The 25,280-nt window shown below is 37.9% G+C and overlaps 1 non-coding gene across 1 annotated transcript; it reads right to left on the reverse strand.

Annotated features, from left to right (window-relative positions):
- Positions 1-12,539: 12,539 nt before the first annotated feature.
- On the reverse strand, positions 12,540-12,646 carry LOC141597909 (small nucleolar RNA R71). Its single transcript, XR_012523119.1, has one exon. It is a non-coding gene; the product is annotated as a small nucleolar RNA R71 (small nucleolar RNA).
- Between the last annotated feature and the right edge of the window lie 12,634 nt (positions 12,647-25,280).

Below are 25,280 nucleotides of genomic sequence, written 5' to 3' on the forward strand. Positions count from 1 at the left end.
CGAAAAATGGAGTCTATGCAATCAGTTCTATAATGGGTTGTACGACGACCAGAGGGTTATCCTGAATGCTGCAGCTAGTGGCAGATTCCAGGAGAATATGGGAGAGACTAAGGGGTGGAAAATCATTGATGATTTGGCCACCCACAAAGCTGAGTATGGGAATTCCAGGGGAAATCAAAGGAGAAGTGTTGAATCTCCTTCTGTAGCTGCATTAGAGGCTCTCACGGCGAGATTAGATAAGTATGAGTTGGGAGGAGCCTCGAAAGGAGGAATCTACCATGTGAATGCTGTTTCAGATGGTCCTTTCGTCTGTAAGAGATGTGGAGGAGAGGGACATATTTCAGATAATTATCCAAATTCTTATGAGTCTTGTGCTGCCTTTCAACATTACAGGCAGACAAACACCTATTATGAGCCGAACGTCCATCCCAATTTGAGGTGGAGTAGTCAAAATGTGCTCAATCCTACTCCTCCTCCGCACCAGCAGCAGCCGTGTGTCCCTCCACACAAAAATCAATTAGGCTTTCAGAAGCCTCCTTCTTTCACTCCTTCTAATCACGGTGCATCATCTTCCGATGGGGTGAATGAAATAGGTGAGATAAAGTCTATGTTGCAAGCCATTACAAAGCAGTTTCAGCTGAGTGATCAACAGAAAGATGCGTCCATTAAGGCACTTGAAACTCAAGTTGTCCAACTAGCCGCGAATCAATCCTCGAGAAAGCAGGGTCATCTACCGACTCAAAATGAGAAGAATCCACATGAGACGGTAAATCTGATAAATTTGAGAAGCGGTCGTTCATATGAGGGACCGGAAGTGTTGAAATCAGACCCGAGGAAGGCTGTAGCTGATGGTGAACAGTGTTCTTCGAAGAAAATAAGCTCACGGCAAAGCAAGTGCTCGATCGATTGATTACAGGTGGTCGATCGAGCAGAACTGGAGACGAAAGTGGTCGATCGAGTGGTTTTTCCACTCGATCGAGTGAACAGGAAGAGCAGACTGGTCGATCGAGTAGTTTTTCTACTCGATCGAGTGAGGCAGAAAATGGAGTTGCTCGATCGAGCGAAAATATCACTCGAACGAGTGAAATTGACGAAGATTCTACTCGATCGAATGGGTATGTTGGTCGATCGAGCAGTTTTGATGACGGGAAGCTTGTTCAAGAGCCTGCTAGTGCTCGTTTAAGCGAGGAATCACAGGAAAGACCTCGTTCGAAAGGTAAGAAGCGTCCAAAGGATACAGAACTTGCACCGGAAGATACATTAGAAGCGAGAAACAAGGGACTCGAGATACCCATCACGGTTCCCTTCCCGAGGCGGCTGCAGAATACTAAAGCTAATCAACAATTCGGCAAATTTGTCGAACTCCTGAGAAGCTTAGAAGTCACTGTGCCGTTCACTGAGTTGCTGACAAAGGTACCCTCTTATCTTAAGTTTATGAAAGAAATTTTATCGCGTAAGAGGATTATTAGTGATAATGAGACCGTAGTTTTGACTGAGGTGGGGTCGGCCCTATTTCAAAATAAGTTACCTCCCAAACAGTCGGATCCGGGTAGTTTTTCAATTCCATGTCATATCGGAACCCATTTGATTGATAACGCATTATGCGATTTAGGCGCTAGCGTGAGTGTCTTACCGTTATCTCTGGCTAAGAGATTTGGTTTGACAAAGCTGAGTTGTACCAACATGACTGTCCAGATGGCCGACCGTAGTTTATCACGGCCACTAGGTGTAGTAGAAGACGTACATGTTCAGATCGGGAAGTTCTTTATTCCCGTTGATTTTTTTGTCGTAGACATCCCCGAAGATGCACACACCCCTATCATTTTAGGGAGACCATTTTTGTCTACTGCCCGTGCAGTTATAGACGTCGGGGGGAAGACTTTGACTTTTCAGGTAGGGGACGAGGAGCTGATTTTTCATCAGTCTAAGTTCCGGAGAGCTCCCATGCAAGCTCAGCCTTGCAATGCTCTCTCTTCTATTGATCCTATTATTGACACTCCAGATGAAAATTTGGAGAAATGTGCTGCTATTGTTACCCCTCCGCCTCAGACTGAGAGCAAAAAGGAGGAAAGTTCGTCTGTTTTCCTTGCTGCAGGTATAGATGAAAGCAATGAAGGAGTTGTCAAAGGAAATGGTGCAATTAAAGTCGATCAAATTGGAGATGAGGACGCTACAGCTGGTGATAAAGGAGCAAGGACGAGGAAAGTTCGCGCTTACGTGGATGCGAACTATTCCCCTCCTACCGTTTTAAATGATTCAAATTCAAGCTCATGGAAGTTGAAGGGGACAGTCAATGTTGTTGAGATGACGTCCTCCAGTCAGGAGCCCTCCAAGGGGCTACTAAATTGCATTGGGAATTGAGCGGGGAAATGCCCCGTGTAACACTTTGTAATAGATAAATTTTGAATTTTCCGTTGAATTTGCTTTATTACTTTTAATTAGGACAATTAGTTTTAGACAGTTTTTAGCATAGATTTAAGACTATAGACTGTTCTTATGCGTATTTGGTATTTTGGGAAATTTTTGCACGTGTTTTTATGCAGGTTTGGGGAAGTTTTACGCATTCCAAGGGAAGAATTGACGAAATTAAAAAGCTTACGCAAGAAAAGTCCTCGATCGAGTACTTTTTGTACTCGATCGAGTGAAAAATTGGTCGACCGAGCACTTTTTCCAGTCGATCGAATAAAGCATAAAGTGGGACTTCTCGATCGAGTAGATTTCTACTCGATCGAGCAACTGGATCTTCAAAAGTCCTCGATCGAGCGGTTTAAAACCACTCGATCGAGTGAATACAACAGGACGCAGGGAGTTTTTGCCTTAAACTCTTATGTTTTGTTTCTAATTTCATTTTATCCCTAATTTCGACTAACCCCTTCCCTTATTACGATCAAATTCATCCCCAAATCCCATATTTTCTTGCCCAATTACCAAATCCACCTCCTACAATCCATTACTTGTCAATTAATCCTTCAAAGCCCCCTAATTTCCCCTTAATTTGTACTCTTTTACACGGTTTTTAACGCGGGTTAGGGTTTGCGGTTTTGAGATCGAAAAAATCGCCTATTCTTCTTGTTTTTTGAAGATTAATTTCTTATTGCAGGTTCATTGCCATCAAGTAAGTGATTTCTATAACCTCTTTGCATTATAATTTCGATTATTTCGGATTTTTTGAGGTGTTGTCACTAGTGCTTAAGGGTGATGATAAATAGGAAAGATAGCCTTCCTAAAGAGGTTGATTTTGTAGAGATCCGATTGATATGTATGGTTGTGAGGAATTATAAGATGTGGGTATAGGAGGCGGTTACTAGTAGTTGAGTATTAATGGTATGGTTATATTTGGCAGGAGGTGATGGTTATGCGAATGGGAGAATGTGTTATGAGGGGCATACGAGTTAAGCTCGGGCGAGAGGTAACCTTTATCAGGTGGTAACTTACGTGATCAGGATTGACTAGTTGGATGTCATTACGGGTCTAAGATGTATATAAATGTTTGTGTGAGGTTCTGATCTCACGAGCAGCGGTATGGTGTGATAGTTATAAAGTTGTTATCTGAATGTTCTGTAATATAAGTTGGATACGGTAACCTAATGGAATGATGTTCAAAAGTGATAGTTTGGGTGATCTAGCACGGCTAGTTATACTTGTATGTGTATTCATGATATATGTTTATTCCGTGAAAAGGTATGAATGAAATTCATGAGGTTCTTATCTGTTTATTCCGTATAATATGTTGGGTTGTGATCTATTAAAGCAGTTTTGAGTAAGTTTTCTTGTCCGAAACGTTATACTGAGTCAGTGTTTATGGGAATCGTATAAGTTGTGATGTCTATCGATGTGGTTGTTGTGCCTCGGGTGGTGATCCGGGCACGGTACTTCATGTTGTGATGCGGGTATTTTCGCGCTGCGGTGCGGATGTTGGTGGCGGTGTTGTGATACCGTCATCGGTTGTGGTGGAGTATGAGGGAGGATTACGATACGAGTTTCGAAAGTACATACCAGCAATACATAGATTGTTGTTTTGTTTGCTGCTGCTTCCTGTGAGTTTCAGTTTGTACAAATAGACGGTTGTTTTGTTTATTGATGTTTCTTGCCAGTTTCAGTTTGGGAGTGAGGGTAGAGTATGATATGGAAGAGATTTGGGTATGTTTTCATTGTTGTCATGATATAGTGATATCCTATTGATGGGACACAGTTGCGAGAGGTTGTTGGAGTACTTGTGATGTTTTTTAGAGAACGCATTGGTTGACATAGTAATGGCAAATGATTTGTGGAACATGTGTTGTACTGATCTGGACATTGCAGGTGGTTCATAATCACATATTGGGACAATGAGTGTAGGGTGTTGGGAATTAGTGTCATGTTAAGTTATGTATGAGTTTTGCGGTAATGAAAGAAAAGAACTTGAGGATCTAGTGTGAGTGTGCGTAACAAGTGTGGGTCGTGAGTTATGCTTTTGGTGATAGGTGTTTTATATAGAGAGGTATGTCGCGCTGCGGTAATGTGGAAGAGTTGGATTGTTGGTTATGATAAGGACTTTGGGGTATTGGTTAGATGGAGTGCAGAATAAATTGAGATATGAAAACTGTTTAAGTAAGAGAGCCTTGAAAATAGGAATGGTTATAGGTGTTGAGGTTATAGGCGGTTATCTTTGACACGTGGTGGTGATGAGGATAATGAGAAAATATAGCTAAGGATCTAGTATTAGTGAGTTAGGAGGACGTAACATTTAACTTAAGAGGAGTAGGATGCGTCAAAGAGAGTTTGATGGTTGTACATGTTGTACTATAATTTGAAGTAGAGTGTTGGTGTAGCATAAAGAATGGATTTGTATATATTGTGGCTGATGTTGTTAAAAGGTCATGGCCGTGCTTGTAGTAGTGTGATGTCCAGAAGTGTGAGAATTCTTCGATAGTGTCGACAATTGGATGATGATGTTATGAGTGGGAGTAAAATTCGAGGACGAAGTTCCTTTTAAGGGTGGTAGAATGTAACATTCCGTTTGATGTTATGAGTGTTGATATTGGTTTTTCTAGTGGATAATATGTTAATGAAACGGAGCTATCGGCATTTATGGATGGTATTCGATAGTGTATGAAGTTACGGTCGAGAGGCTATAATGTAGTTGATACGATATCATGAGCCGTGTTGTGGAGGTAGGCATTGTTGGTGGAGTTGGTGTTAAGAGTTCATGTTTTATAGGTTGGGGTTTTGTTTTGAGTTCTTAGTTATGTTGTTGTGTCTTGATCGAGTTAGCATGTTTTTTTTTAGTATGGGTTGAACTTCGGGGACGAATTTCTTTTTAAGGAGGGAAGACTGTAATACTACGGTTTTCTATGTATATGGGTACTCTATCGAGTAGGGCTTACTCTGTCGAGTAAGTAAGTTTGGTTTACGAAACAGTGTTCTGCTGAAGGGTACTTGATCGAGTAAGTTGGGGACTCGATCGAGTAAGGGTCACTCGATCGAGTAAGTTACTTACTCGATCGAGTAAGTTACCTTTGCGGGTTGTTCTAGTCGGGTTTTGTTAGTATCGCGTGATTGATATATTATGCTTTCCATCACTTTCTTCATCATTTGTATCTTTTCTAAAAACCTTTCAAGAGATAAAAGAAGTTACGTTGTCTTCGTTCGTCGCGTTACTATCAAATCCCAAGGCTTGTGTCGTCGGAATCCTGAGTTCTTTATACCGTTGAGACCGTCATATTGTGGGTAAGATCCTTGTACCGTTTTTATGTTGATCCGTTAACTTTGGTGTAAACCCTAATTGGGTAATTTGGGGGTTTTGGGAGTATTGTTGATGTTAGATTGTGATTGTATGATTGTAAGTTTGATAGGAAGTGATTTCATTGAAGAACGATTTTGATTAGCTAATTTTGACGATCTTGGTGATTGCTATTCCAGGTAGGCTTTCTCTACTCAGTATTGTTTACATGGCATTGGTGATAATTGGTTGTTGTTGTTATTGTATATCATATTGGATTCTTATTTGGTGATTATTGGTAGTGTATTGTGATTATCGTATAACTATCTGTGGTTCTTGAGGTGCGTCCTCGGCTGAGTGGAGTTACTTGCGGGAGTGGCTTCACTCCCTTGATTCGCCTTCTGTGGAACCTGCCACATAAGGGATGTGCACATTAAGGAACATGGGTTTATCGCTCGGATGAGATGAGCGGGGCTTAGGTGGGAACGGCAGCGGTCCCCCACTGGCGGTGTGGAATACTTGTTGCGATGAGTATTCTGGCAGGGCTACACACTTTAGTGTGTAGTCAGGTGTATGGTGATGTGATGGAGTTTGGGTTGATTGAATTGGTTGTGTTATTGTTTTATTTCAGATGTTTGTTTTGTGTAATCAGTATTGACCCCGTTTAAATGTTTTAAAAACTGTGGTGATCCATTCGGGGGTGGTGAGCATTTGTCTAGCAGGTATGCTATGGATGCGCATGGGATTAGCTGGGGATGGAGTTGCCACGAGTCTGATAGTAATCTTCCGCTGTGTTGTCTTTATACTTTTGTTACTTCAGTTATAGTTTGGTTGTAGAACAGTTGTACTTTACTTTACAGTTGGTTTTGTTATGTAATCACTTAAACTTATTTATTAAAGTACGTTATTTTATGGTCTATTTGATATACATTGCCTCGGGTAACCGAGATGGTAGCATTCTCATGCTTTAAGTGGTCCTGGTAAGGCACTTGTTGTATGAGGGTGTTACAGTAAGGCCGAGTTGGCTAAAGCTTATGTAAGGAGTATTGTGAAGTTACATGGAATTCCAAAGGATATTGTTTCTGACCGTGATTCAAGGTTTATTTCTATGTTCTGGCAAGAATTGCAGGAGTGTTTGGGTACGACTTCGAAAATGAGTACTGCATTTCATCCAACTACAGATGGACAGGTGGAGAGAACTATTCAGACTTTAGAAGACATGTTGAGAAATTGTGTTTTGGTGTTTGGAGGATCACGGGAAGAGAGGTTGGATTTAATAGAATTTTCTTATAACAATAGTTATCATGCTAGTATTGGTATGGCACCATTTGAAGCTTTGTATGGAAGGAAGTGTAGGAGTCCAGTTTGTTGTGACATCAGCCGTGACACTGGGTTCAGAATTGATTCAACAGATGGTTGAGCAAGTTCATGTAATTAAAGAAACGATGAGAGGTGCATAGGATCGACAAAAGAGTTATGCAGACCTGAGGAGGAGTGATATTGAGTTTGCTGTAGGAGACAAAGTGTTGTTGAAAGTATCACCAGTGAAGGGGGTGATGAGATTTGATAAGAGAGGAAAGTTGAGTTAGAAGTACATTAGACCTTATGAGATTTTAGATAGAATTGGTGAAGTGGCATATCTTCTTGCACTTCCACCAGCTTTGGCAAGAGTTCATAATGTTTTTCATGTTTCACAGTTAAAAAAGTATGCGAGTGATCCTACTCATGTGTTTGAAGTTGAGACAATTGAAATGGATGAGAATTTGTCTTATGAGGAGGTGGCTAAGGAGATTTTAGACAGAAAAGTGAGAAAAACTAGAAATAGTGAGGTCGTTTTGGTGAAAGTTTTATGGTCTAATCATAATGTTGAGGAAGCTACATGGGCGGTTGAAGATGAGATAAAGGAGAAGTATCCTCATTTGTTTGCATAAGGTATCTTAGTTACGAGGACGTAACTCTTTTTTTTACGGGGGTAGAATATAACACCGCGTTAATTCGTGGTCATTTCTGTTAGTAATTTATCTAATTGTATGTTCGTTCATAAATTAATTGGTTGGTTGTGTTGTAAGGAGCGGTGAACTTCGGGACGAAGTTCTTTTTAAGGAAGGAAGACTGTAATACTCCGTATTTCAATTAATAGTTTATATTTATATTTATGTGGGTAGTCATAAATAAATAATAAGATGAATAAATATTAAGTGGAATAAATAAATAATAAGTTGTAGTCGTAAAAGAAAAGAAGTAAAATAAAATAAGCAAATAAGACGGAGTGGGGACCACAGGTTGGTACCGTGTGGGTGAGCCGTGTGGGGCCACGGTGGGACCAAGTTGAAGAAAGATAGTATTTGGTTTGGGTGTTACCTATGCTTTAAGATATTTTCATTATTTAACTATTTAAAGGATTTTCCTAGAACCTTCCTACTTCTCCTACCAATCTATATAAATACCAACCATATGCCTCACAATCATAATTCTTCTTCTTCTTCTTCTAAAACTCAAATACAATTGTGAGGAGATCTTTTATGAGACAACTTTAAGACGACGTTTTCACCTTGCGATAATTAAGTTGTGGTAAGTTATCTAATCATCTAATATCAATTATTTACGTTTCAACCTTGACCCGTATTATGGCCGTTGACCGTGACCGTTGACCGTAGTCGTGGTGGCTGTTGATCGGCGGGTTGACCACCGTCGGTTGGCCGTGAGTGTTGGGTATCATTTGTGGCGTTTTGCGGGATTTGTTTTGGGCAGTTTACATCTTAAATTTATTAATAAGATTAGTTAATAATTATACCTAATTCAATTATTGTTTAGGTGGTGAATTTGTTGAAGTGGCTTTTTGATTAATTGCTTAATTGAGAAGATTGCTAAAAGGTACGTTAACTACTCAACTATACTATATTGGTGATTGGAGAATTGTTGGAAGATGGATTATTCTTGCAATTGTTGTCTTGAGCATATCGTCGTAATTGTTCTCTTGAGCATATTATTATCATTGTTGTCTTAAGATCATATTATTATATTGTTGGTTGGTTCTCTGTTGTTGATTGGTTGTGAAAGAGATTGGCATTGGTATTGAGATGATTCGGCCGGTCAGGCACGGGGATGTGCAAGTGTCGTGGTCCTGTACGTATGATGGTCGGACAGGCACAGTGGCGTGAGAAGATGGGCAATGGACCTGAGCAGTACACCGTGTGGTGTCGGATTGGAAATCACCGATTGGTGCGTGTGTGGCACGGTCAAGCCTTGTGTGTGTCGTGTGTGTGTGTGTGACGTGTGTGTATGATCACGATGGTCTTGGTTTGGATCGTTGATTGTATTGCAGGCTAACGTATTATTAATATTGTTATTGTTGTTTGGTTATCCTACTCAACCTCGTGGTTGACTGTGTATTCGTGAACACCTGTGATGAACCATAATGGGGAGCAGATTGATTTCAGGTTAGCTTGTGTGAAGTGCTGGATACTTAGAGGGGAGCTTGGGACGAGATCACTTGAGTCTAGAGATCGCCTTAATTAATATTCAGACACTATTTATTTTAATTCCGCTGTAGTTGTTAAGAATACTTAATAATATTTATCTATCAAGTTAGGTATTTGTGATAAACCTTTTGCGGCATTTTAATAATATATTCTCCTAAAGTACTTTGATATTGTTTGTCTTTTATACTTATTACCTCAGGCAACTGAGATGGTAACACCGTTATTTACTTGAAAATGTCTTGCTAAAGGCTCTTAAATAAATGGGGGTGTTACAGTTATCATATTACATATATCAACAACGGTTGGACAAAACCCGTTTTAAAATAAATTGTTTAATTATTTGTGATTTTCCAGTATTTGTGATTTGACTAATGCATGCCCTGTAATTTTTACTTTTTCTGATTCAAAGTTGCAGTATTGATTGTTTGACCGTATGTATAACACAAAATGATAACGGTTCTTTGTTAAGCCGTTATCATATTACATATATCAACAACGGTTATTTTAAAGCCGTTGTCATATTATACCAATAAACAACGGTTTTTCTTATAACCGTTGTAAATACAGATCCACTATAAAAACTGAAAAGTTGTGGTTTACCAATGCATGCCCTATTATTATTGGTTGTTTGACCATTATTCACCTCATGCATGCATGCACAATTAATACAAGTTTGAATGTAACATATGGATGAAATTAATCTAATTAATTATAGCTTTATAATACTATAAATAGCATCACATTTGCAGTAACAATAAGAATCACTTTATTGTTACTAACCTTTCGACTTCACTTTTTAAATAGGGTTATTTTATAGGAATCATCCATCCTTTAGGTGGTCTGCATAAATTACTTTATCCTTTACGTAATCTGAATTTAATCCATCCTATCCCCCATTCTTCCCAGGGTAAACTACGGAGAAGGGCAACCTAAATAGCAGGTTAGCATTATCTTTTTATGGGTTAAAAGTCTGAAAAAAGTGTCTTCAACTGATCACTTTCCAAAAAACTGATCAATTACCATCAACCTTCTCTAATCAATCAAACCCATGATAAAGAAAGCATCAAGCACTTCAAATTCTGGGCAAAATAACACAAAAGTTTACAAATTTGAATCACCCAGATTCATAATTGCTTTAGTAAATTAGGAAATCAATAATAATGGCAACTCATCTACACTACCACCGTCCACCATATCTCCATTGTCACCGCCAATATACGCCATCCAATATCACCATCTCCACTACGGTGACCTTCTCTTATCCTCCCAAATCCACCGAAAATGACCGACATTTATTATAGAGGCTGAAAATGTGCAACGGTTCGGGAACGAAGGCGGCAGCGGTAAGTGGTGCTCTTGACGGCGAGAGGAGAGGGCCAAAAGATAGATATGATAAATGGGAGTGCATTGGTGGCGGCGATGCGTATACTTGTGTTGTGTGGTGGTGTAATAACCTGAATATTTTTATTATTTTTATTATTCTTTCTCGCTGTTATTATACGTTTCCTTTAAATGGGTTTCTTATAAAAATTGGTCTTTTGGAGGTAATAGGTATATTAGACACTAGGTGTTGACATGTATTGAAATTTGATATTAATATTTGATGTGTGTGTTTTGTCTTTAATTGGTTTACATAGCCCATTAACATATTTTATCAAGGGTTATTTCATAACAATAATCCATCCTACTGGTGGTCTGCAATAATCACTCTATCCTATCAATAATCCCAATTAAATCCAACCTAAACACCATACTTTCTAATAACGAACCAACTGATATTTTGTGGTGTTTATGTGTATCAAATAAACCAAGTTCTAGATTCATAACTTGAAAATATTACACATAAACTTTAGATATACCAGCTAGGTTGTCCAAAAACTATCAAATATTACAATATAAACTTGAAAAAATATCATCTGGTTCGTTATTAGAAGGTATGGTGCTTAGGATGGATTTAATTGGGATTATTGATAGGATGAAGTGATTGTTGCAGACCACCAATAGGATGGATTATTGTTATGAAATAACCCTAATTTGTTTGCTTGCTTGTTGTGATTTCAACTTATGCACATGTTATGTTTGATGAAATGCGAGCCTATGAATCCTTGCATTTTTTACCCATCACTTATCTTTTCAATGAGGCTTGTAAGACATAAACCAACTCGAGTCTCATTAGACCATGCATAATCTTGAATAGGGAGGATTAAGTCGACTTGTAGGTGTTGTACAATCTAATCGATTCGGCTCCGGGACCCAAACCTTCTTTGGGATTGTAAGCTTATACACCAACTCGATCCCATCACAACAATAAGTGCTTGCTATATAATTGAGAACATGTTTGTACGATCAACTCCCATGAATCCCCTATGAACCCATGACACCCTAGTGCCTTTAATCAATTATTTACACCCCTTTTAATCATCATGCTTGTTTTCATTACTTTACTTTTATCTTGTTGATTAGTTTAGTTGATCTCCTATCTCAACCCAAATTATGACACCCTAAGACACGACCATTTGCAATTGAAAATTCTACATCAATACCCGTCCCTTGGGATCCGACCTTTACTTGCCTCTTTGCTAAGAGTAGTTTGTAAAGTTATAAATATTGTTTTGGTTGGGAGCTTTTGACGACAAGTTTAAACCACACCAAAAATGGCGCCATTGCCGGGGACGGTGTTAACTTGATTTGATTTTCATTAATTGTTTTTAGTTGTGTCTTTCTTTACCTTGGGGAAGTTAATCTCCTCAAGGTTGTTCTAATTATTTTCGAGTTGTTTGATATTTTGCATGACTATGAGATCACAAGGTAATCCATTACCTATTGATCTTGAAATTGAAAGAACCTTAACCAACAATAGAAGAGTTGCTAGAGGTATTGGAGAGATTGTGGACATTCAACCAAATAACATTGAGTTTACCATCCCTTTTGCAAGAGAGGGAAAGGACAACCCAATACAAAATCCACCACAAAGTCACCCCACAATGCCTAAATTTTCATCACATTCCGTACCAACCGAGGAAAACCTACCAAATAGTACTCCTACACCACAACATTTAACCGGTAATTTCATTGCCAAGTCCGCATTCATACAACTAGTTGAGAGAAGTCAATTTGGAGGGATGCCTAGTGAAGACCCTCATTCACATATGGAGACTTTTTGTGACTATTGTGATGCGATTTCTCAAACCGGAGTTACTCAAGATCAAATCCGATGGGTATTATTTCCTTTTTCTTTGATTGGTACCGCAAAGCAATGGTTGAGGAGCCTAGACAAGGCTACCCTTGGTATTGACTCATGGAAGAAGTTGGCACTTGCCTTCTATAATAAATTCTATCCTCCGGAGAAGACTAACATGTTGAGAGCCCAAATCACCGGGTTTAAGCAAAGGGATGAGGAATCATTGTATGAAGCATGGGAGAGATTTAAGGACACTTGTCGTTCTTGTCCACACCATGGACTTAGCGAGTGGTTCCTTGTGCAACATTATTGGAATGGTCTATATGAAGACTCCCGCAACATTCTCAATATGGGATCCAATGGTATGTTTACCGAAGTTGATGACAATCAAACATGGGCCAAAATTGAAGAAATGGCGGTTCATAATTCCCAATATAGTAGGCCTCGAAAGGCTACTAGAGAAGGAAAGCATGAGGTAGATTCCATCACTCAATTGGGTGCTCAACTAAGTGCTCATATTAACACCATCAATTTGAAGTTTGAGAAGGCCATGGCTAAGCTTGATGAAGCTTCCAAATCACCCAAACAACATGTTAATGCTATGGTGGCATCATCCTCAATTCTGGAACTTTGGGACATGACCAAAGTGAATGTAGGGGAACAAGTGAATGATTTCCAAGCGTACAAGAGTGGCACCCCTTATTCCAACTATTACAATGAAAATACCAAATTTCATCCCAATCTTTCATAGAAAATCCAAAATATTCAACACCCTCAACCAACATACACCCCACCTCCAATGAGAAACCAAGCTCAAAGACCCTTTTACAACCAAAGACAAGGATATCAAAATCAACCTTCATACAATGAATCAAATGACCAAGGCTTTGATGTTCAAAAAGCAGTCCTCCAAATACGAAAGATTCAACAAGAATTTTTCACCCAAATGCAAAAAGATAACCAAGCCAAAGACATCACCATCAACTAAATACTAGCCCACACCAAAATGATAGAAACCCAAATGACTCAATTAGCATCTTCTAGCTCTCAAAGACAAAAGGGGAAATTACCACCTCAAAATAATCCCCGTAGACATGAATCAGTTAATGTCATCCGTTTGAGGAGTGGTACAAGGTATGAAGGGCCGAAGAAGCCAATTGATGAAGACATTGTGGATGCTAATGACAAGCAAAGAGTTGTGGAGAACTCTAAGGAAGAAGAAGAACCCACCATCGAAGAAGTTTCAAAGAAGAAGAATTAAGAGAAGGCTAAGGAAAAAGAGCCTATTGTGATTAGACTTCCATTCCCAAGTCATCAAGCTAAGCCTAAGTTTGATGAACAACTTCGAAAGTTCATGGAAATTGTGAAGAACTTAAAAGTCTCAATCCCATTCACGGAATTGACCAATCATGTTCCGGCCTATGCAAAGTACATGAAAGACATTCTTACCAAGAAGAAATCCATCCGGAAGTTAGAGACTATTGCATTCACTAAAATGAGTAGTGTTATTCTTCAAGGAATTTCACCTCCAAAACTCAAAGATCTGGGAAGCTTCTCTATTCCATGCACCATTGGCGACACTACAATCAACAAAGCATTATGTGACCTTGGAGCAAGTGTGAGTGTCATGCCATACTCGGTATGCAAGAGGCTAGGAATGGGAGAGCTCAAGTGCACTAACATTACTCTCCAAATGGCGGATTGATCAACAAAGATACCTTTAGGGGTATGGGAGGATGTGCCCGTGAGAATTGGCAAGTTCTTCATCCCGGTAGACTTTGTCATTGTAGATATGGAGGAGGATTCCAACATTCCTATCATTTTAGGAAGACCATTGTTGCACACCGCGGGAGCGGTAATTGATGTGAAACTTGGAGAGCTTACACTTGAGTGGGGGATGAGACAATCACTTTTAATCTTGACCAGACAATGAGAGCTTCCCGACTACATGAGACATGTTTCATGGTCGATCATTATAGCCGAGAAAGTGATAGGAAGAAGTTGACATCTCAATGCAAAGATCAAGCTATGGGTAAAGAATCACCACCCATATGGAAGAAGAAAATGGATAATCCTCAAGATGCTCTATCCGAAGAGCAAGGAAATTTCAACAACAATGAGAGCTTGAATAGCTCACCACCAATCATGACAAGTAAGGAAAAAGGCCTCATTGGCCATGACAACACGAAAAAGGAGTTGCTTTCATGAAGTCATGACATTATTGGGGAGAAAGCTAGTGAAGTTTGTGGTCTATGGGATGACAAATTTGAAGGATTAGTCAATCCTTACATTGGCAATGTTATGGCCTTAGATCAAGGCTTTGGTGATCATCTTGACTCGAGTCACCACCATGAAGAACACAATATGCAAAGCTCTATAGAATATCTCTATAATGACAATGAACAAGCCTTTGACTACTTCTACAAGGTGTTGAGCAACATCAACACCACCTTGGCTATGCCTCCTTGACATTTCATTCAAGAATGAGAGTTTGGTGGAGTCCTCCCTAAACCACCATTTGTAAATGTTCTAACCCTTAACTTGCATTTCATTTCTTATATTACATTTTTGTCAATTTTGGATTTGCAATTTCATACTTTGATCAAGATTCTTATCATGAGAGAAAGTAAGGGAGGTATCTTAATGTGCTTTGATGTGTAGTGTTTGATCTAGTGTGGGGACAACAATTGCCTAGGCTAACCGAGCCTTCATGGTGCACCCACAATGTTGAACAAATGATTGAAGAAAGAATGATATGGGAAATGAAAATCCCCATGGGTGGAACTGAATTCGTGGGTACAGGAAGACCCGAGCGTTCCAGAGGGAACCTGCTCGTCTTGGGTATGATCCGAGCATTCTGGCTCTAAGACGCTCGTCTTGGGAGAGCTGAAGGTTGAAAATTTTGGTCTGTTTTAAAATTTGAGCAGACTACATAGAAGACGCCCGTCCCAGCCCAGAAGATCCTCGTCTCAGGAGAAATCTGCGCGTCCTGGCTGCTTCAAAAGTTTAAGTTCCTTACTGTTTAAAAATCCGAGCGTCCCCAGGTGAAGACGAGCGTCCTCAGCAAAATCCGCCCATCTCCTGAAGAATCTAGGCGTCTCAGCACGGGTTAGAAATTAAAAAGCTTACTGACTGAGAATCCGAGCATCCCCAGCCCAAGACGCCCGTCTCCCACTGCTATTTGGCTATGACACGGGATTAAAATCTCCTCATCCCCAATTCATTTCTTTCTTTCAAAACACAAACACACACTTTTCTCCCTCAAAACCCTCAATACCCTCATCAACAAAACATAATTTCCTATTGTATTAGCCATTGAGGATAATGTCCATACTAGTGTGGGGATGGGAAATTCTAACTTGACTTTTAAATAAAAAAAATGATAAAATTTGAAAAAATTTGAATTTTTTTGAAAAATACAAAAACATGTATTTTTATTTCATAAACACAAAAAACCATAAAAATTGAAAAATTGAAAAACCAAAAACATGTTCATTCCTTTATAGTGTAGAATTGTATATATTTTGTATATACTTGTTTGTTTGTTTGTTTGTTTGTTTGTCCTTCTTTCACATTAATCGACTATGCCACATCCGAGACATGAGGACTTGAAGGAAATCATATTTTAAATATCACATCTTTTAGTTTAAAGTTTTAGTCATAAAAACTTAAGGATCTTATGCATGCCAAACAATTACAATTATAAGGAGAAAATCGGTTGCTTACATTGAGCATTTCGGTTTTGTGGGCACAAGTAAGGTCTCCTACCTTCACTTGTTCTTGAGCTATGATGAGTAATAGGATGATCCTCCAAAGACTTCAAGTATAGAAGCCACTCCTCTTGATTGCACCCAAGATTATCCCTTATCTCTACTAAATAATATGTGCTAGATATTTGTTTAGTAGTTTACCTTAAAATTGATTACTAATACTCATATATTACACTAATAATATTAGTAATTTTGATTGAACAATTTGGATCATCATTTCTCAAGTTTTTAGAGAAAGATGAACAAGAATAAGAGAGATGAATGCATGTGAATATGAATGAATGGTAAGAGACAAAAATGAGGAAACTTCTCATCATCAAGAGTAAGGGGAGCCGTGAAAGTGGAGGCTATATGTCAAAATATGGCATCTCCTTTTTCTTTTACTCTTTTCTAAATATGTAGGTGTGTAAGCTAGTTTTAGGCTAGGCATGATTACATTATTTTATCTCATAAAATAATCCACCCACTAATTACTTCCACACCAATATTTCGGTCCATATACATAAAATGGACTATCATTTTATTTTGTCAATTTGTCATTTGTCACACAATATGTCACATGTAGTATGTTACATGTTATTAATTAATTTTAATGCATATTTATCACATAAATATCATTTTATAAATTAATTAAATTACATTCAACAAATTGACTAGTGATACTTGATCACATAAATAAAATGGGTCATATAATTATAATTCACAACATCTTGTAATTATAATTAACCATTCATTCTCCTCTCTATTGTTTCTCAAACAATAAACAATTTTTAGTAATAAAGCATTTTTATTATTAAAATAAATCTTATTTAATCCCATTACAATAAGATAAATATATTCTCTCTCATAATAAATTGTTCAATTTTAAGGAATTGATTAACTCGTATCGTCATACAATTAATCAACTTTACAGATAAGGGCATCATCCTTTAGGTGTGACCTTAAGGGATCAACTGACCACCACCGTCCCCCCACGACGAAAGAACGTCAAACTCTAGCAAGCCAATCGTTACCGATTAATGTTGATCAGTTGACTATAAAATGAATCATCCCTTACGTATTCTAAAAATGAGATTTAAACATGTGATCATCATGATCGACAATTGTGATCGCATTATTGTCGGGGACACTCCAACAATCTCCCACTTGTCCTCGACAAGTGTGCGTCACCAATTCTCTTGTCCTATTACTATCTCCCACTCAATACAAGGTGTCTTGCAGGTCATACTTGTAAGTGATCATATCGAGAGTGGTTTCCTCGATCTGGAGAATAACTGATTTGACCGGAATTATCTACCATAGATACCTTCCGAGCGTGGCCACACATTTCCAGTTCATTACTCCTCGAGTGGCCCTGAGATATTGTTTTAACCCTGACAAGGGCGTGGACAGTTCCTATCGCACTATTCCCTTCGACTAGCCACAGCCATCATAACCCAAAATATGCCCATTTGACCCCATTTACGAAGGTCGTAGTAACATAAATCAAAGTTAATCTGAAACTGTGCCACCTTAGGCGAACAGTCTTTAATCAAAGAATTGACTCATTAGAATACTATAGTAGCTCTCGCCACGACCAGGCTATATAAATTTGCCAGAACTCAATAAGCGGTCACTGGTCCCGACAAAGTTTTCCTAACAATCTGCCTATGTGATCGACTAGTCATCTCATATGACTCTATGGCACTTGAACTTGCCATCAATCGCATCACACTCTAGTCACTTCGAGACGTCACCTCATACAAGTAACTATGGGCAAATACCTTGTTAATCCGAGTTCACTTTAACGGGGTTCAATATTGTCTCTACAACCCGTTTGGATGTAACAAAGTATAAAAGGAGTTTTTAGATTTAAAAACTCGAACGACAAATGGCATGTTATGGAATATTTGAGGAACCCATGTTGTCAACCATGGGCTTGCAACATACATACTATGGAATATTTGGGTCTAATAAAATGGCATGTTATGGAATATTTGAGTCTAATAAAATGGCATGTTATGGAATATTTGGGTCTAATAAAATGGCATGTTATGGAATATTTGAGTCTAATAAAATCAACCTGGTGTATGTATCTTGAACGACAAATGGCATGTTATGGAATATTTGAGGAACCCATGGTTGACACTAGTATAAACTCATATCCAACTAGTGTCAACCATGGGTTCCTCAAATATTCCATAACATGCCAACCCAAAGTCTGAAAAATCAATAGGATCTCGAGTCCATATACCCTTTTACTTATTGTGGATTTCCAAAAGCAGAACTACACTCATCTACAACATCATCCCATCATCTCAAGTACTCAATACAACCTCAAAGTTTCTAAAACCATAGGGTTAACAAAGAATTCTCAATACTAAGTCTCTCTCAACTCAAGAACTCTCAAGAGCCGACGAATATCAAATCACATCACCAATCCATTATGGTCATCAACATCCCAAGGTATATTCTTTCAAATCCGGTATCCTAGAAATTTACTCACCATCGAGTTCTCAAGAAACAAGGTCTTAGTTGTAACAACGCTTTATTACCTCATATAGTAACATATACATTATCAAACTCTCATGTCCAAAGTGATTATGGAAGCCAATCAAAACTCGACTTACTTAGTCAATCCTATATCCTCAAATCCACCATTCAATTTCATCCACCTTAGGTCAAGTACTAAGCACTAGTATCCCAAACATAAACAACAAAGCCAGGTTCTATAACCTTAGTAACCAATACAACTCACACTTGACACACAAAATCCACCAATCAAATATACTCACTTTATCAAGGATCTAGGTATAAGAACCATCAAGTATGTCTCATCACACTACCTAAGTCTTTCCAACATCAAATCCTCTCAAAACTAGGGTTATGGGTTAACCACAAACGAACTCCTCAAAAGTCAAATTTTCCAACCAAAGTCATCATTCCTCAACAGAAAGAGTACCATAAAAAGGCGTTAAGGAAGGATAAGTAAGGAACAAAGCACAAGTTAGGGTACAAGAGTAGCTTTCAAAGTAAAACAGAAGAGAGTTTAGAAGAAGGATAAGCACCAAGAGATAAAGAATAAGGCAAGATACACAAAGAATAAGAAACATCTTCGAGGAAGAAAAAGCATTCATCAAAACTTGAACAAATCTTCAATCTTCGGCAATAGGCACCAAGTCTTGATCGTAACGCGGGTAAGCTCATGGTCATTGATCAAGGGTACAAAAATAAGTGACAATAAAAAAAAAAAACATGTTAGAACCTAACAAAGAGCAAACCCACTACAGACTACCACCTTAGGTCCTTAAGTCTACCCATCTCTCATTCATTATTTAAGGTCAAGTTCAAGATTAAATTCCGGGTATACGTGTGTGCGTCGGGAGCAACATAGGCTCTGATACCAACTGTGACTCCCCGCGATAAAGCGGAAAATAAAACTTATAAATTCAAGCGGAAAATTGGGAAATTTTTGAAACTTTTAAAATTTAAAGCGCGGTTCATTAAAATCCAAACATAAATAAAGAATGCGGAAATAAAGTTTAAATTATACAAACGTAATAGTCGAGGTGAGGGAAAATATATCTCTCGAATGACAATAAAATAAAAGGTGAGTCTGAACAATCCTAATAAACCGACTACAAGGCCAAAGTGCTCGCTAGCTCACACATGTGTTCACCCCATAAATGCACCAACTAGTACCTGTCATTCATGTAAACATGAACGCCACAGTCAGTGGGGAGTAACTCAAGGTTCTCCCAGCCACAAAATGTCGAAACGAACATAAAAAAGAACTAAAACAGGTAAGTCATGTAAGTCATGTAAGATACTTACAAAAGATATGAATATCAAGTTTATATTTAAACATGGCAAATAAATGAGATGAAACAAGATAGATCAACATTAGCATAATAAAGGTTCAACTAATCATGTGAGATAATTAAATAATATGAAAAATAAGAATACGATCATTTATACCAAAGCACGCATTTCAAGGAAATCCAACATAGATATGAGATTAGAATCCGAATCATGTGAAGCAGTTAAGTAAGGGATCAATCAATGTTAATTACAAGAATAGAAACCGTAGCCATTATTTGGAAAACCGCTTAGCAAACATTGCACGGGACGTGGCTACTAATGTCACATTCATACTTATGGCTTGCATCTCACCATAAGAACGGATGGGAACATCAGTCCCGACGATCATATCGCAACAAGAGGGCTTATAGCTCACCCCTAGTATCCGATAGGACCAAGACAAACAACACAAGGCATAACTCTTACCTTGAAATACAAATACCAATATCTATAACCAAGCAAGACCTTTACTACTCATATATCAAAATATAATTCCCCTGGTAGGACGACAATGGTACTCCCAAGACTCAGTCCTAGTCTAAATCTGGCCAGAATCTCGGGGCAGAACGGTCCCCGATTCGACATGCGGCAGAACAGTCCGCATCCAAGGCTCGATCGACAGAACGGAAGTCGAGAACCCACAATCGGCAGAACAGTCCGAAAGAGGCGGAAAATATGAGCTAAACCCACAATCGGCAGAACAGTCCGAAAGAGGCGTAAAGATAAGTCAAGCAATACGGAATAGCATAAAGGCATTATCACCAGAATACGATATGAGCTAACCCACAATCGGCAGAACAGTCCGAAAGAGGCGGGTAAACATAAATCAACCAACTCCCGGCAGAACGGCACGAGAGCGGCGTAAACTAATACTTGGCAGAACGGCACAAGTAAAGCGTAAAGATATATCATAAGAATACGAGTCAACCAAGCAATACGAATCAACTTGGAAAGAGACTAATAATGTAATGAGCCGATGATAATCCAAATAAGACATTTCATGCCAAATTATATTCATAAACATGACTAGGTAACCCATTTCTTCAATATTTGTCACTTGAATAAAAATATAAACAAACGGAAATGAACCATTTATAATAAGCAAAACAAGCATTCAATTATAAATGACTCAATTTAATTAAACAAGTAGAATAATTCACTCATATTTGAGATACGATAATTAAATGAGAATGAACGGGTCAAAAATTCATGTTATAGGTAAATGAGACATTTCATCAAATTTTGACTTGAATAAATAATAAATTCCACATTTATGATTAATGTGAGAAAAATATGTGAATGAATGATATTTAACGAATTAAGTTATATAAAACACGAGACGGCATTTAAACATTTCAAATGACTCGGAATAGGCACCAAAACACCCATAACAAGTGTAGCCCAAAAACATAAAATGTAAACAACCCAATCAAATAAACATTTCAAACCCAATTAATAAAACCTAACAAGCCCCATTGATGAAATATAACAAGTCCACATGATAAAGTATGACAAGCCCAGAGTAAAACATACTCCACACTTAAGGAAAACAAAGGAAGAAAGGAAGGAGGGAGAGTATGAGGTCGAGCCAAGCGAACAAGACGTCACCAAGCGCGTCCAAACCTCCCCTACATCGTGGTCATCACCAACGGCTCACGACCAGCCTACAAACAGCCCCACGACTCCTTATCACGGCTAACCAAACAGGCTGTCGAAACTACCAAGGACCAACCATACATGGCCCCTCAACACGGCCTGCAAAGGTCGTCCAAAACAGGACTTACACCTTTACTAAGACTACACAGAACACAGGTATACGTGTTTCAAAATTGGGTATTCAAAGCGGGAAAAATTCAAGTGTACCTGTGACGATATCAACATGAATAAAGTAAGCACGGAAACAATTCCGAGGGACTGATTTGTCCGTCCCTAAACAGGGACCAAAACAGCCCCAGACACGGTTTCAAACTGAGTTTGACAACCCCATTTCAGCTCAATTTTCAGACGGGAAATTGAAACAAAGCCGAGACAAAAAAACTAGCCTGTCTAGAACGTAAATAACAGCTACAAAATATACCATAAGGACGCTCAAGAAAACCACAAAACAGCAGCCAAACGCCCGCGAAAAACAGTCGACAAGTCGACAAACACTCGGGATACGGATTACCGCCATGACCGAAATCAATATGAAAAACGACTCAAGAAGTATCCAAGTAACCATGTAAGATGACCCTTTAACAACATATCTGACTGTACATGGGAGAAAGACAAAAAGAACTAAGCTTTACCATAGAAAAACGAGTGAAAACCGAGTAAAACAAGAAAGATCGACACTTTGTCGAGTAACCTATCACTGTTACCTTAAACGCTCCTTATTCTTCGAATAAACGGTCCCAAAAGCTTCAATCTTCCACATGGTCTTCCAAACCTTCGTCATGGAGCAAGAAAACGAAAGAGATTGAGGCAAAACCGAAATTTTATAAGACGGGTCAAAAACGAAAGTCATACAAGACCGCAACTTTCTTACCTTGAAAGAATGAGGAAGGAAAGGGGAAGCTAATGGTGCAAAAATTAGGGGAAAAGGTGGAGAAATGAGGGAGAAAAAGGAGGTTGAGGGTGACGGAAATGGCGTTTTGGTAGCTCTGTTGTATGGCGTTGGTCTGCTGCTGTTTCCACAAAAAAGAGAGGGGAATCGCAGGGGTGGGGACTATTTGTAAGGTATCAACGGTAATAATAATACTAATATACATATAATAATATATAATAATAATAATAATAATAATAATAATAATAATGATAATAATAATAATAATAATAATAATAATAATAATAATAATAATAATAATAATAATAATAATATATAATGAATTATTTAAAGGTAGAGTGTAAGAGGGTAGGTGAATGTGTTGTCGATTTTTGGTTGTTCCGGGTTAAGTAGGTACAAAGTGAAATGTGGCGGTCTGTAGCTAGACGAAATAATGTCTCGAGTTTATTTTAACTTGAGACGGAAACTAATATTATTACCGTCACTATTATTATTGTCCGACTAAAAATATTTATACATTTATTCATATATAAATTATGCCTCAGGAATATAATTTAATAATACGTATTTTTATAAAAAGAGCTTTTATATAATACGTTTATAAAAATCGTTTTTGACATAAAATTAACTAAACTGAATAATTCAAATTCAAAAAAATATATAATAAAGTGGTTAAACGGTTTAATAAATTTTAAATGTCAAAATGGGAAATTCGCGGGTGTTACAATCACCCCACCTTTTAAAAAGTTTCGTCCTCGAAACTTGAAGGTAGAAATGAAAGGTTATATAAATAAAACTGGAATCTGGAATCGGTAACCAAAACATTTAAAATGTTACTTATCGTAAGAATTAAAATTCTTTCAAAAGCTTCAAATAAAATTTCCCGACTGAACCAGATCGAAATGCAAATCATTCATATAAATCAAAATCAAAACACTTTCAAAAACATTAACGGAGAGTTTTCAAAAGTATAAGTCTCATTCATGGAACGAAATTGCTCTTGTCGTTCACACAAGAACGCTAACCTTCCAAGTCAAAGACAAATTTAAAGCAAATATCATTCGCCGACAAGCGTAGAACAAGTTATCAAACGTCTTCAATAACGAGTTCTAACATCCAATCAACGTCAAAATCAAAAGGAAAAGGTAATTCACTCAAATTTTCTTTTGCAAAAGCCAAAACAGAAATAAAGGTTTCACTTTTAAACTCAAAAAGGGAGTTATTTTCCTGAAAATATAACATTAAACTTTGACAAAGAATCATAAATAGATCGAAGTTAGTCAGAAATTGAGCAAAATTAAAAGTAACTCGGGTTTAGAAATTAAAATTATGATAAATAAGTTTATACTCAAATAACAAATAGGGAATTAAATCAAATTTGCGTTTTTCAAATCTTTAAAGTAGGTAGGGTTTTGCAAAAGTAACATCAACTTTTAACAACGAATCAAAACTGGTAGCTTGAAAGTTTAGAAATTGAACAAAAGAAAAGTAACTTAGACATCATAGATACCGGTATGCAAAAAGGATTCAAACTTAACTAATCAAAAGAGCTATGATGAATTTCATAGGTTAAGAATTGAAGTCAAAACAATAAGAAAGTCAAGGGTAGAGTTTTTATAGGTCACTAGCATCGAACTTAAGGGAGGAGCAAGATGAAGCGAGGAAGAGGGGTATGAACGGTAACGCTTATGGTCAAAGAAGGAGATGAATTATACAACAAGGAAACGCCAGGTACTCAAACCTCAAACAACAACATCATCTTAAACGGTTCCGAAAACTTTTTAAAAACAAAACTTATAACCACAACACTCTCAAGGATTTCCTCGAAACACTTACGTTACTTCATCCTAATTTATTCCCTGAAACAAGGTACTCCACTATAAGTGTGATCTCATCACTCCAAATCTTCAAACATCCACAAACAACTTCCACAAGATCAAGGTCAAAACTTCCAACAAAGCTATACTCATATCCAACTAGTGTCAACCATGGGTTCCTCAAATATTCCATAACATGCCAACCCAAAGTCTGAAAAATTAATAGGATCTCGAGTCCATATACCCTTTTACTTATTGTGGATTCCCAAAATCAGAACTACACTCATCTACAACATCATCCCATCATCTCAAGTACTCAATACAACCTCAAAGTTTCTAAAACCATAGGGTTAACAAAGAATTCTCAATACTAAGTCTCTCTCAACTCAAGAACTCTCAAGAGCCGACTAATATCAAATCACATCACCAATCCATTATAGTCATCAACATCCCAAGGTATATTCTTTCAAATCCGGTATCCTAGAAATTTACTCACCATCGAGTTCTCAAGAAACAAGGTCTTAGTTGTAACAACGCTTTATTACCTCATATGGTAACATATACATTATCAAACTCTCATGTCCAAAGTGATTATGGAAGCCAATCAAAACTCGACTTACTTAGTCAATCCTATATCCTCAAATCCACCATTCAATTTCATCCACCTTAGGTCAAGTACTAAGCACTAGTATCCCAAACATAAACAACAAAGCCAGGTTCTATAACCTTAGTAACCAATACAACTCACACTTGACACACAAAATCCACCAATCAAATATACTCACTTTATCAAGGATCTAGGTATAAGAACCATCAAGTATGTCTCATCACACTACCTAAGTCTTTCCAACATCAAATCCTCTCAAAATTAGGGTTATGGGTTAACCACAAACAAACTCCTCAAAAGTCAAATTTTCCAACCAAGGTCATCATTCCTCAACAGA

Source organism: Silene latifolia, chromosome 8 (genome assembly GCF_048544455.1).
Source record: "Silene latifolia isolate original U9 population chromosome 8, ASM4854445v1, whole genome shotgun sequence".
Taxonomy (NCBI): Eukaryota; Viridiplantae; Streptophyta; class Magnoliopsida; order Caryophyllales; family Caryophyllaceae; genus Silene; species Silene latifolia.